This window comes from Peromyscus leucopus, chromosome 1 (assembly GCF_004664715.2).
Source record: "Peromyscus leucopus breed LL Stock chromosome 1, UCI_PerLeu_2.1, whole genome shotgun sequence".
Taxonomy (NCBI): Eukaryota; Metazoa; Chordata; class Mammalia; order Rodentia; family Cricetidae; genus Peromyscus; species Peromyscus leucopus.
Window position 1 is genome coordinate 152,850,471 of NC_051063.1, and position 13,138 is coordinate 152,863,608.

Below are 13,138 nucleotides of genomic sequence, written 5' to 3' on the forward strand. Positions count from 1 at the left end.
TCACAGCAACACTGATAGACAGTCAAGCAGCAGCAGCATCAGGAAAGTCTGGGTGAAGCCAGAGGCAGGGAGAGACCAAAAGCACAAAACAGTGTGGTGAGGTGACGTCTAAATCCCAGAGGACAGCAGAGAGCTGCAAAAGAGGCAAGGCCTCAGTACTACAAGTCAGGAACTCTGCTGCCAGGGCACAAGACAGAAGGCCAAGTGTGGGGACGAAGTCTCTGTTAAAGCCAGAGAAACTATGCTAAACATGGGTTCCCCCTTAACAAAACTGATGGCTAACACTTAGGGTACTGTGTGCTCTTCTAAGATCTTTTTAGGTTTACTTAGCACAGTTATCTCTGTTGGTCCAGTTTACCAGATTTGCCAGGTCCAGTTTTCTCACCAGATAAGGAAACTGAGGCACAGAGAAATTGAACAAAGCTCTGGACTTCTTCCAAGGCTGGCAGCAAAACCCTTCATAGTCACAGCTTGAAATCAACCATTGTATTAGTCAGGGTTCTATGGAGTCACAGAATTTATGGTGTGTGTGTGTGTGTGTGTGTGTGTGTGTGTGTGTGTGAGAGAGAGAGAGAGAGAGAGAGAGAGAGAGAGAGAGAGAGAGAGAGAGATTTATTGGAATGACTTAAAGGCTGTAGTCCAGCTAATCCAACAATGGCTAGCTATTAATGGAAAGTCCAAGAATCTAGTGGTTGCTCAGTCCCACAAGGCTGGGTGTCTCAACTTGTCTTCTGTATATACTGGAATCCCAAAGAAGTAGGCTTCAATGCCGACAAAGGAATGTTTGTGCTAGCAAGACAAGGACAAACAGGCATAGAGCAAAAGCTTTCTTCTTATATGTCCTTATATAGACTTCAGCAGAAGATATGGCCTAAATTAAAGGCCTATGTCTTCCAGCCTTAAGATCTGGATCAAAGGCTTATGTTTGTCTTCCCACCTCAAGACCCAAATCAAAGATGTGTGTCTTCTTACCTCAAAGGTCCAGAGTAGAAGTGGATTCACCCACTTCCAACCATGCAGAAAATCTCTCACAGGTATGGGTTGTAGTTAATTACAAACATAGTTGAGTTGACAACCAAGAACAGCCACCACGGCATAGTAGCAGCATTTACACCATGGAAATTGGCAAACGTTACAACAAAGCAGAGCTCTGTCATTTAAACCTTTCAGTGTGCATGATTCAGGACTCACCTTGAATCTCCACAGCACTGGTATGGGAGGAAAAGGGCTATAGTCATTAGAGAACACCTCAGAGCCTCACTCAAAAGAATAACAATGGGCATTCCCCCTTTAAAAATCAGCATATATCTGTACAAATCAATGGGTGTGATTATGACATTTCCATCATATGTGTGCACAATATATTTCAATTCTGCTCAACCCCTTCCATGCTCTTGCCCCCTCCACCCTCCTGCTGTTCCTGTTCTTCCCACTTAATCTCACTTCTATTTTCATGCCTCTCTTTGTTTGCTTTTGTTTTGTTTTGTTTTGTTTTGTTTTGTTTTGTTTTGTTTATCCAGACAGAGCTTCTTTGTATAGTCCTGGCTGTTCTGGAACTCTCTCTGTAGACCAGGCTCCCTCTGTAGACCAGGCTGGCTTCAAACTCGGAGATCAGCTGCCTCTGCCTCCCAAGTGCTGCAATTAAAGATGTGTGCAACCAGCTCCCAGCTGCCTTTTTTTTTTTAAATCTATATTCTACCTATTAGAGAAAATGTGATATTTGTCTAAGTCTGGCTTATTTTGTTTAACATGATATTCTCTGGTTCTATCCTTTTTCTATGAATATGACATAAATTCATCCATTACAGCCAAATAAAACTCCATGGTGTACATACACCATATTTTCTTTTCTTTTTTTTTTTTTTTTTTATTTATTATTATGTATCATGTTCTTTTGTATATATGTTGCATGCAGAAGACACCAATCTCATACAGATGGTTGTGACACCATGTGGTGCTGGGAATTGAACTCAAGACCTCTGGAAGATCAGTCAGTGCTCTTAACCTCTGAGCCATCTCCCCAGCCATATTTTCTTTATCCATTCAGCTGCTGGTGGACATCTAGGTTGTCCATACTTGGGTATTATGAACAGTGCCACCATAACTTGAGTGTGCAGTTGTCTTCTTCCTCTGTTGGCTTAGATTTCTTTGGGTAAATACCTAGAAGTGATATAGCTAAATCCTATGGAAGCTCTATTTTTAGCTTTTTGAGGAACCTCCATACTGACTTCTGAAGCAGCCACACCAACTTTACATTCCCAACAACAGAATCTAAGCGTTCCTTTTCCCAGCATCCTCTCCAGAGTATGCTGTTTGGTTTCCTAAGGATAGCCATTCTTATTAGAGTGAAGTGGAACCTCTAGTTTAATTTGCATTTCCCTGTTGGCCAAGGGTGTAGACATTGTTTTATATTGTTTGTCGGTCATTTATACAATTGCCTTTGAAAAGGCCTTGTTCAACAGCTGGAGTCTTTAGGAGCTTATGGGATCACATCCTGAATATTTTACGTACATCTCATACAAAAACCTTGTATAGGAACCAAAATTCACCTAATCTTTTGAATCTAAAGTGTGTACTGGGTGAGGAAATGATACCTAGGATTCTGGTATCTTGGCAAAAATCAGGTAGGCAGTTGGGAGCCCTAATTTGTAGAGCAATATCAGGGGACTCATGTTGACTTCTTTTGTGGTGATTAAAATCATTCAACACTCAAACTCTAGCCCACTTTGACTTATTTACTTTTTTAGAACTACTTTTTGAACGACTGCCTGGATAAAGATTAAGTGTAAGAAAAGGAACACTCATATCTGAGACCATAAACCAAGCAGTTCAAATAGAACCTGGCTGGGGTTGGAACAGTTTAAAGCCTGCCTCTGCTGTTTGCCAAGTGTGCTCTTGAACAAACAATCCTCTCTCTCTCTCTCTCTCTCTCCCTCTCCCTCCCTCTCTCTCTCTCTCTCTCTCTCTCTCTCTCTCTCTCTCTCTCTCTCTCCCCCAGGCCTGCATGCACATGTGTAGAAGGAGCATGTTGTTTCCTACCTGGGGTTAGAATGAGAAAGGAGAAAGGAGGTGATGTGCTTGGGGTGGGACCCAGCACACAGTAAACCTCAGTCAAAGGGAGGCCATGATGACCATACCATAGGCCTGGGTGCAAATCTTCCCAGTGAAGCAGGCCCCTGGGCATTGATCACAGAATAGAGGAACAAGAACAGGAAAGTGGATACCAGGCTCCCTGAAGGAGTCAGCAGGAATTCTTAAGGAGGTGACATTTGAACAGGGTCTTTAATTTTTTTTTTTTTTTTTTTTTCTGTTTTTTCAAGACAGGGTTTCTCTGTGTAGTTTTTTGGTGCCTGTCCTGGATCTCGCTCTGTAGACCAGGCTGGCCTCGAACTCAATGAGATCTGCCTGGCTCTGCCTCCAGAGTGCTGGGATTAAAGGTGTGCACCACCATTGCCTGGCTTCTGGTCTTTAATTTTTATTAGCACAGAGTAGTGGGTTTCATTACGGTATTTTTGTAAACAGATATCATTTATTTTATTCTTATCCACCACTACTGTCCCCTGTCTTCCACCACACACTCACCTTGTAGGCCTCTTTCTTTGCTCTAAATAGTCCCCACTTCTCTTAAAGGGAAAATTGGTGTTTTCCCAGCTGACAGTTAAAGGGACCTTTCCAGTGGAGAGGAAGGTGCATTTCCAAGGCATTAGAGATGGGGTGAGAGTCTAAGTAGAGAAAGCATTGGCACCCCCACAGAAGGTGTGATCAGCATCAGCACCCCACAGGAGGTGTGATCACACCTTCCCATTTGTGATTGCCTGTTTTCTCCTTGCAAATTAAACTGTGTACCTGGAGAGGGGGGAGCAGAATGGAATGTTTTCAGAGTCATAGAAAGCACAGGTAGACCAGATGGCCTTTGAACCCTCAAGACCTTCGGTTGTCCTGTGAGTCCCTGCTTATGAACACACTGTTCATAATCAACATAGGTCCATACAGACGTGTGGATGATCGCACTGTCCAATGTCACATCGGGACTCAGCTTCCACCAACAGCTGGCTCAGCTCAGTCCACCCTCCACACCTGGTCAGCAGCCTTTACCCAGCCTCCCTGGACCTGGCCTGACTTCCCTGGTGTTAAGAGTGTTTCTGCTGAGCCATTGCCACTCTGCCACTGCCCCTTTTAACCTTGACAACCACAAAGTTGAAACCTGGGGGATAGGCCCATTCACTAAACATCCTTTTTGGGGGGTAGGGTGTGTTGTTGTTTTACATCTTCATTTTTATTACAGGCTATTAAGATTCAGATCATATCACACCTGTATCTATAACCAAGAATTAGTAGGTTCTGGACCTGTAAGTGCATCTGTCTATGCTCTGATGGAACATGGTTGCCATTATCCACACTCCTCACACTGCCTCCCAAGGCAGGCTTATGCTTCCTGGGAAACTGGTGTTCATCCACCAGTCCTTCTGCTCCCACAGAGGACATCAGGGAGCTTCCCCCCACAAGGACCTGGGTGCAGGAGTCTCTCTCTAGTCTCCCTCTCATTGACTCACACTATGAACCCAGAAGAACCACTGTACCCCCAAGCCTTAGTATCTTCTTCTGTAAAATGGGAATCATCACATGCTTCCCCATCTGTCTGTGGGAAGGGCTTGCTTTTCTTCTTTTTTTCTTTTATTTTGGGGAGGGGGGATATTTTGTTTTGTTTTGTTTTTATATCCCAATCAAAGTTTCCCCTCCTGCCTTCTTCCCAGTTCCTCCCCGCTTCCCTGCTCCCCCCACCCACCCTGTCCATTCCTCCTCCACTGTTTCTGTTTGGATACAGGCAGGCCTCCCATGAATATCAACCAGCCATGGCATACAAGTTGCATCGAGACTAGTCACCTCCTCTTCTATTAAGGCTGGATGAGGCAATCCGGTAGGAGGAAAGGGTCCCCAAAGCAGACAACAGAGTCAGAGACAGCCCCTGCTTTCACTGTTTGGCATCTCACATGAAGACCAAGTTACACAACTGTAACATATACACAGAGAGCCTAGGTCAGTCCCAGGAAGGCTCCCTGGTTATTGGTTCAGTCTCTTCGAGCCCCTGTGAGCCCAGGTTAGTTGGTTCTATGGGTTTTCTTGTGATGCCCTTGACACCACTGGCTCCTACAATCCTTCCTTACTCTCTTCAGCAGGATCCCCCGAGTTCCACCTAATGTTTGACTGTGGGTCCCTGCAGTGTTTCCATCAGTCGCTGAGGAAAGCCTCTCTGATGACGGTTGGGCTAGGCATCAATCTAAGAGTATAGCAGAATATTATTAGGAAGCATTTCACTGGCTCTTTCTTTTTTTTTTTATTTGTGTTCAGTGTCCTGTACCCACTTCTGGGTCCTGGCATTCAGGGTTGAGCTCCCTCTCAGGGTATGGGAGCTCCCTCTCCACCTGTACCAGTCATCAGTTGGTCACTCTTACAATTTCAGCACCATCTTTACCCCAGCACATCTCATAGGTAGGACAAATGGTAAGTTGAAGAGTTTGTGGCTGGATTGGCATCCCAGTCCCTCTCCTGGAAGTCTTGCCTGGCTACAGGAGATGACTGGTTCAGGCTCTGTATCCCCTATTGCTAGAAGTCTAGGGTCACCCTTATAGATTCATGGGAGTTTCCACTGCTCTAGGTTTCTAGCTCATCCCTGAGATGTCCCCCCAATTCGTTATCTTTCCCAGTGTTCTCTTCCTCCATACACCACACACACACACACACACACACCTGGGGAAGGGCTTTCTTAAAGAACATCTGGCACCTGCTAGAATGTGTCATCTTCCTATCTCTGATATAGTTTATATCCAGGGCTAGAACATGGAAGAGAAAGGACCAGAATGTGGATAATAGGGGCAGATCTGTAACTGAGTGGCCTTGGGCAGGTCACTTCACTTGGCAGAATCTCTATTTTCTTCTCTAGAAAAGTAAAGTAACAGTGTATTCCTTCTAGGCTGTTGTGAGGGCCAAATGCCTCACACAGTGCTCAGGAAAGGGCCTTGGTCAATGCCGCCATTGTCCATTCCCTCTTCAGGCATGGAGAGTGGAAAAACAAGCCTGATTCTGTCTGCTTCCCTCCCTCCTCTGGGCAACTACTCCTCCTCTTCCTGATTTCCATCGTCATCAACCTACCATGAGAAACAGACGATAGAGATTTGGAAGATCAGGAGTGGCCCAGGGAAGGAATGGACAGTGTCCACGGAGCCTGAGCTTGGTCACAGTGATGCTTATGGACCCTCACCCTAAAGATGGAGTCAGGACACGATGCCTTAGCCACGTGCCTGAGGCTCTGATGTCTCTTCATGTTCTTTGAACCGTTGGCCCCTGCTTCTCGGTCCCTGTGTAATACCAAGGCCAACAGAGAGCCTCTATATGTCTGCTGTTCCTGACCAACAAAGTAGGGGTTTGGGTGTCTCTTTGCAGGCCCTGAGTCTCAGATCTCTGTGGAAGTAAAAAGATAGAGTTCAGGCTGAGCCATTGGACCAAACCACAGACACCACAGGCTTAACAATACTCTCCCATTGTCTCCAAGGATGGGTACAGTTCTTGGATATCTCATTTGTCCTGAAGCTACCCTAGGCAGCTGGGCAACATTCAGGGCCTCGGGCCCTTTAAGAAGCATGCCCTGGCCCTTGCCGTGAAGTAGCATTGTCTACACAATTGCCTTCACCACCACCAGCACTTCCTCCCTCTGTTGTATCTTTGTTGGTTACCTGCAGGGTTTCTGGGCATCCGCTATTTTACCAGGCTGTAGGATAGCCCCTGGGGAACTAAGGAATAAGCTAGAACTTAGGGGCCAATGATGCCTAACAAACAAGGACACTTGCTGCCAAGCCCGATGACCTGAGTTTGATACATGGAACCCACATGTTAGAAGGAGAGAACAGGGGCTGGAGAGATGGCTCGGAGGTTAAGAGCACTGACTGCTCTTCCAGAGGTCCTGAGTTCAATTCCCAGCAACCACATGGTGGCTCACAACCATCTATAATGAGATCTGGCACCCTCTTCTGTATACATAATAAATAAATAAATCTTTAACAAAAAAAGAAGAAGAAGAAGGAGAGAACAGATTCCCACAGTGCACGTGCGCACATGCATGCACAGGGTTGAGGCTGGCTACGTCACCTTTCTTGGAGTGAAAACAGCTCTCCACATCCTCAGCACCCACCTCCTTGTCCAGAAGATTCCACCTTCCTCAAGACACAAAACCTTAAAGGACAGCTTCTCGGGAACATGGCTTTGGGAATCTACAACCAAGCCTGCCTCAAAGTAGCTAGGACGGGTCTGTCTTGCCTCTCTGGAAGCAAGAGTAAGGAGAAGGAAAATGAGGAGAAAAACACCACCAATAGGCATCTCTGCAAATCATCCCGTCCCACGCCACCCTCCCTTCCCACACTTGCCTTGTCAGGCTGATGTTCTTTCCTTCGAGAATATGCCCTGCTTTCTCTCAACCCCACATGACCTCCTCTGCTTGGACAGCACTCCCATCCCACAGCCATGCCCACTCCTCCATCAATCTGATGACTCCTCTGCCTTGTTTGGGGCCTCGATGGTACCACAGGGAGCCCTGAACATTTCCTATCAGGCATCGACATGGGCCTGGCTTTTTTCCTACGTTGCTTGTGTTCATTGTGTTTGTATGGTTTGCACACAGTAGTTGTTTGTAGTAAGCACACACTGAGGAAATGGATGGGCCAGTCCCTGTGTTAGACTCACCCAAAAGACAGAAAGCCAAGCTGCCAAGCCCATTAGGTGGCCTGTCCAGGCCGTTCCATCCTCCCTTCCTTAGGTCTCAGGAAATCTCATGCTCCATAATGCCACCCACAGAGTGGGGATGAAAGGGAAGTCATTCATTTGAGTACACCTCAGCCAGAGAACACTCAGGCCCCTTCTTTGGGATCCAGAGCACTCCTAAGTCTGTGGTCTGCTCAGACGAGGGCGCAGATGGCTGGACAGTGGACAGATGGGCCAGGAGGGTAGGCAGCTTGCTGGGATGGAAATAGCATGAACTAGGCATTGGGAGTCCTGGGCGCAGAGCCTGTCTGTTCCCTGAGTTTGCTGCACGCATCATTCTGGGCTCTTTGGCTGGCGACAACAGAAACACTTAGTAACCAAGACGGCAAAGATACTTATTAGAAGCCTTGGAACATGACACAGACGTGATGGGCAACTGAGCTCTGCTTCAAGGATCCTTCCTGTTACAAGGGGCATACAGGGCACTGGGTAAGAGGGTAGGTAACTACTGACAAGAATTCAGGACTTGGTAAACTACCTGAAAACAATTGTTTACACCATGTGACCTGAGTTACTTCTCTGTGCCTCAGTTTCTCCATCTGGATGTTCTGAAGCTGGCCTCTTTCTCTTTACATAGACAGTTTGCTTTATAGCTGAGGAAAATTCCTGGCCCTGGCCCCATATGGCACTTTTTTCCTACCTGGATACCTTGGGAATGAAGTTTGAGGGAGCTAGGTGAGTGATCACTTGTGTGTGGTCCCTGAAGGGCTCTGAACCTTCCACCTGCATATTCTGTAACTAGTGACTCATTTGCGTGATGTGATCACCCTGATCATTTCTTTTCCATCAAGCCAGCACATGCCTCTGCATGTTAAAGTTGCCGATAACAAACCTGGATAGGGTTCTACCTGGCCATCTTCTCTATGCTGAGAAGCTTCTAGCTGGATCCAATCTGTCCTCTCAGAGACCCCAAAGCCACCAACCCAGAGAACCTGACACTACCCTTTGTTAGACCTTTAACCTGTCCATCAAAGGCTCAGGAGCTGAACTGGATGCCTGGGATGCATCAGGGGCAGAGGGGAAAGGATGCTCCCACATCACTGAAGTGGGTGGGAAAGGCAGGTGCTTCAGCAGCTAAGAAGCATTGGAACAGAGTAAGCAACAGGAGAAACGTGAGCCAGGTGTTGGAGAGCCTGGGGGGTGGGGACACTGATTCTTCCCTTGAAATTAGGAAGTGTTCCATGAAGAGATACAGAGGAGTAGGATGTGGAAGAAGTTGGAAAGAACATTGCAGGTTGAGGAACAGAGAGAACCAAGGCATGAAGGTGAGAGAGATTTGTTTGGCAAATAGAGATAGAGGATAGGATCTTGGGGAGAAAGTGATCTTGAGGAGAGCTTTGTGGTGACAGAGAGGCATGCTGGGAGGGCTGATTGCAGGCAGAAAGTCCATGGTAGGGGGCAAGTCTATCTGGATTGCCCCAGCTTCATACCCAGGAATCACAGTCCCTCCCAGCTAAGCTTCCTCCTCCCATCTCCCCCATACCTCCTAGGATGAGCACCTGCTCAGGCTCCTCTGCCTGCCACACCAAGTCTGTCACCTTTCTCTTCATAAACACTGCACAAAGCTAGCATCTGTTCCCGATGCCCCCAACAGCACCCACCCATCTACTCCTAGGCAAAGAAGTGGTACCCACCACATACCCCCCATTGTCCTTGAACAAGCCCCTGCTGGAATTCCCCCAACTCATGGCATCTATTTGTGGCAGCACCACCAACCATGAGCTCCTAGAAGTTGGGTGGGTGGTCCAGGCTGAGTCTGTAACTATAGAGTAATATTATGTCCACAGACAAAAAGGGACAGTTAAACATAATGGCGATGATATCCATGCTGCAAGGAGCTTGGGATGTGACTACTTTATTTACAGATGAGGACTCGGGCCCATGGCAGGGAAGGGATGGTCCAAAATCATAAGCTTATGGGAATCATAATAGCAGTTGGCAACACCATTCACAAAAACCAAAAGGCAGAGTCAATCTACATGTCCACCAGCTGACGAGTGGACAAATGCAATGTAGTCTGTCCATACAGTGGGAAATTACTCACTCATAAAAAATACGGTACTGGGTGGTAATGGTTACCAGCTTAATAAACCCCGAAGACACTGTGCTAAATGAAAGAAACCAGACATAAAAGTTTTCATGTATGATTCTACTTCCATGAAATATCCAGAACTGGCCAGAGAAACAGGTATAAAATCAGAGATTGCCAGGGGCTTGGAGGACGGAAGATGGAGTGTGGCTCCTTAATAGGTGTATGTGGGGTTTCCTTTGGGGGGTAAAAACATGTAACTAGATAATGGTAGTACTGAACATCGTAAGTGTATTCAGTGCACAGTGATAGGCTTCATCCAGGCATGATAGTCCCAGCATTAAGGAAGCAGAGGTAGGAAGACCAGGAATTCAAAACCAACCTGGCCTGCATAACGACACTGTCTCAATAAATAAGTAAATAAAGAAACAATACGTTTTATGCTCTGCAGACTTTATGACCAGATGCCCCCCTGGTGAATCCAATGTCCCTTACATCTGTGCTGCTAGCCTCCACCTTCCTCCTGCTGCAGACCTCCCAAGCCCATGCTGGCACTGGGAGGCTCGTGCCACCCCTCAGTACAGGGAAGCCACACAGCCAAGTGCAAAAAGGCCACCCCACCCAACAGGCAAGGCTCATGACTTCTGGGAGATGTTCTGTTCTAGTGCCTCTGCTGAAGCTTAAGTCTCACCTGCTTTCCCATTCCTCTGGCCAGCCTACTTCCAGGTGTAACACTTGTACTGCCCAAGTCCTTACTCTGGCAGCCCATCATCTACTAGAAACATCCTGTAAGAAGTAGCTCCTGCCTTCCCTTTGGAGGACACTTCCTCCTCCCACAGACTTGAGTGGAACTCTCCCCCATATACAGACATCAATCAAGGGAGATGCCACGGCACAATCATGTTAGCACCTCCAGCTTTTTGGTCAGATGAGAAGGGTCCTGGCTTGCTCAGCATTGTATTATCAGGACTGCCATAGGATCAGGATCTTGCTCACAGAAGGTACTTGGCAAATGCAGGCTGAAGGCACCCATCGTTTCTGAGGCTCTCTGCTTCTAAGAGCAGCAGTTGCTGCCTGTTGACACAGGAGAGTTTTAGCAAATGTTGTCCAGGTGATAGAGGTGGAGGAGGAGAGGGTTGCCCACAGCATTCCATTCCAAGCTGCTCTTTCTGCTCCTGGTGGCCAAAAAGAAGGGCAATACCCAGAATCAGGGCTTCTCTGTGCTGTGTGAATGGTCCATCTTTTCTCTCTCTGTCTCTGTCTCTGTCTCTGTCTCTCTCCCCACCCCTCTCTCTCTCAAATCTGGTCAAACTCCTGACACAGCCTAGACACACAGCTATGAGAAGGAGTTGGGGCTGGAGTCCACCACAGGGCAGAACCACATCTTGCTCCATTTTCCTCCACAGTGCTGGGGTGCTACTCTTTCTGCTCTTCTGATTATGAAATTAGTCATTTTCTAGGAAGCTTATTTATAGAGTCCACTGCACACATGCAGCGCTGAGCTATTCTGAATGTGGCTGGAGTGTGAAAAGCAGGTGTGAGTCACATGTGGGTCTCCTTCCAGATACCTTGATTACCTTTCTGCCCTACATCACGGGCCACTGTCTTGGGGTATCTTCCATCTAGGGGTGCTCTTATAGTAAAGCAAGTTCAGGATTGAGAGGCTGTTCTCACACTCAATCCCTATGGCTCCCATTTTTAATTCAACCTGCTTCAGTGCCCTCTTCTACGAAATGAAAGGTCTTAGAAACCCATGATTCCCTGGCTGCTGTTGAGGACGGTTCCAGGTGGCTCAACAAAGACCCACCCATAAAGTGGCTGTGATGGTGGCGGCTTGAGGTAGCTGATGTTTTCTGAAGCACATTGCAATGGCACTCACTTATTCTACAGTTCTTTATCTGTTGAGTCTCCTTCTATGGGCCAGGCACTGGGCCGTACCTTGAAGATGCAAGCTAAATTTATAGAATTAAGAGTGGTCATTGACCTTTTGCAGCCTACACCCTAACGGCTGACAATGATGTTGGTCCAGCAATGGCCTCAATGATAATGGGCTTCCTAACTGTGTTGAGCGCTGAGTAAAAAGTCCCAGCAAGTAGAAATGAATGTCCTATCCAGGCAGAGAAATGTGAGTGCAGAGGCATTTAAAGGAAGGAGCCTGTCCAAAGCAACCCGAGTAGCGGTCAAGGCAGGAGGGACAGAAGGTAATGCTGAAGGAGAAATAATCTAGTTAACTGCATTAAGGGATGTTTGTCTTTGTTCTTAGTGAATCGGGATGCTGTGGGAGTATTTTTCCACAGCAAGTTATGTGGTGAATTTGAATTTTGAAGAGCTGGTTCCAGCTCAAGGCTGCCCTGTCCTGTGTGCAGTTTGGGAACTTCACAACCTATGTAAGTGATAGACTTTGGCACTGTGTTGGGGAGTGTTTTTGATGGTCTTGGACATCCATTCAAGTTGGCCTGAACGGATGCCCAAGACCATTAGGTAAAGAGCACACTTACAGGCAGGGATACCTTGAAGGTAATGTCCCTCTGTGTCTGAGATATCTGGTCTCTAGAACTTGAGATTCTCAGAAATGCTGCCAGTTAGAGTGAGGGAGGAAAATAAAACAAGACAATACAAGTTAAGAGTGGAAAACACCAAGAGTGGGAAGAGTCAGCCTTATCCTGGCCTATCTGCCCTTATTATTGAAATCTGTAATGGTCCTAAAATAGGATGTAGGATGGATGAGGGTCCACGTTGCAGGACTGGTGGGTAGAGGCTACTGGCCTTCTGGACCTCGAATTTGTGCTAGTGAACCTGCATTAAAGGTTGTTCAGCTGCCAATTCTGCTGGCTAAACTAAGATGTGGGGGCCTAGTGAGAAACCCTTGGCCATCTCACCGTCTTAATGGATGTGCTCTCCAACAAGAGACTCAGCACAGAAAGGGCTAAGGAGCTCTGAGGCTCCAGTCCTCTGAAATCCTTCTCTCAGGGCATGGCCACAGATATGAATCAACCACAGAAGCACAGATCCCAGAGTCCTAGAATGCACAGTAGACATGAAGGGATGATCTCTGATAGGCACAGCCTAGCTTGCATGTTCAGGCCTGATCTAGCCCACAACTGCCAAGAGTTAGGTATGAAGGGGAACCAGGACCATTGGGGCTTACACCTGCATTGCAGGCCATTGGCAGAGCAGGGGATCCTGTGAGCATTATGGTGTTCTGCCCTCCAGGTTTGTTGAGTCTGAAGATACTTTCTGGGATCTAATTGATTTTGAACAAGCTTTTTCCAGTTCACTGTGTGAAGAAAGAAAATT

General features: G+C 47.0%; 1 protein-coding gene across 3 annotated transcripts in view; it reads left to right on the plus strand.

Annotated features, from left to right (window-relative positions):
* Ptpn5 (protein tyrosine phosphatase non-receptor type 5) overlaps positions 1-13,138 on the plus strand; it is a 63,010-nt gene that overhangs the window by 11,792 nt on the left and 38,080 nt on the right. The window lies entirely within an intron of this gene.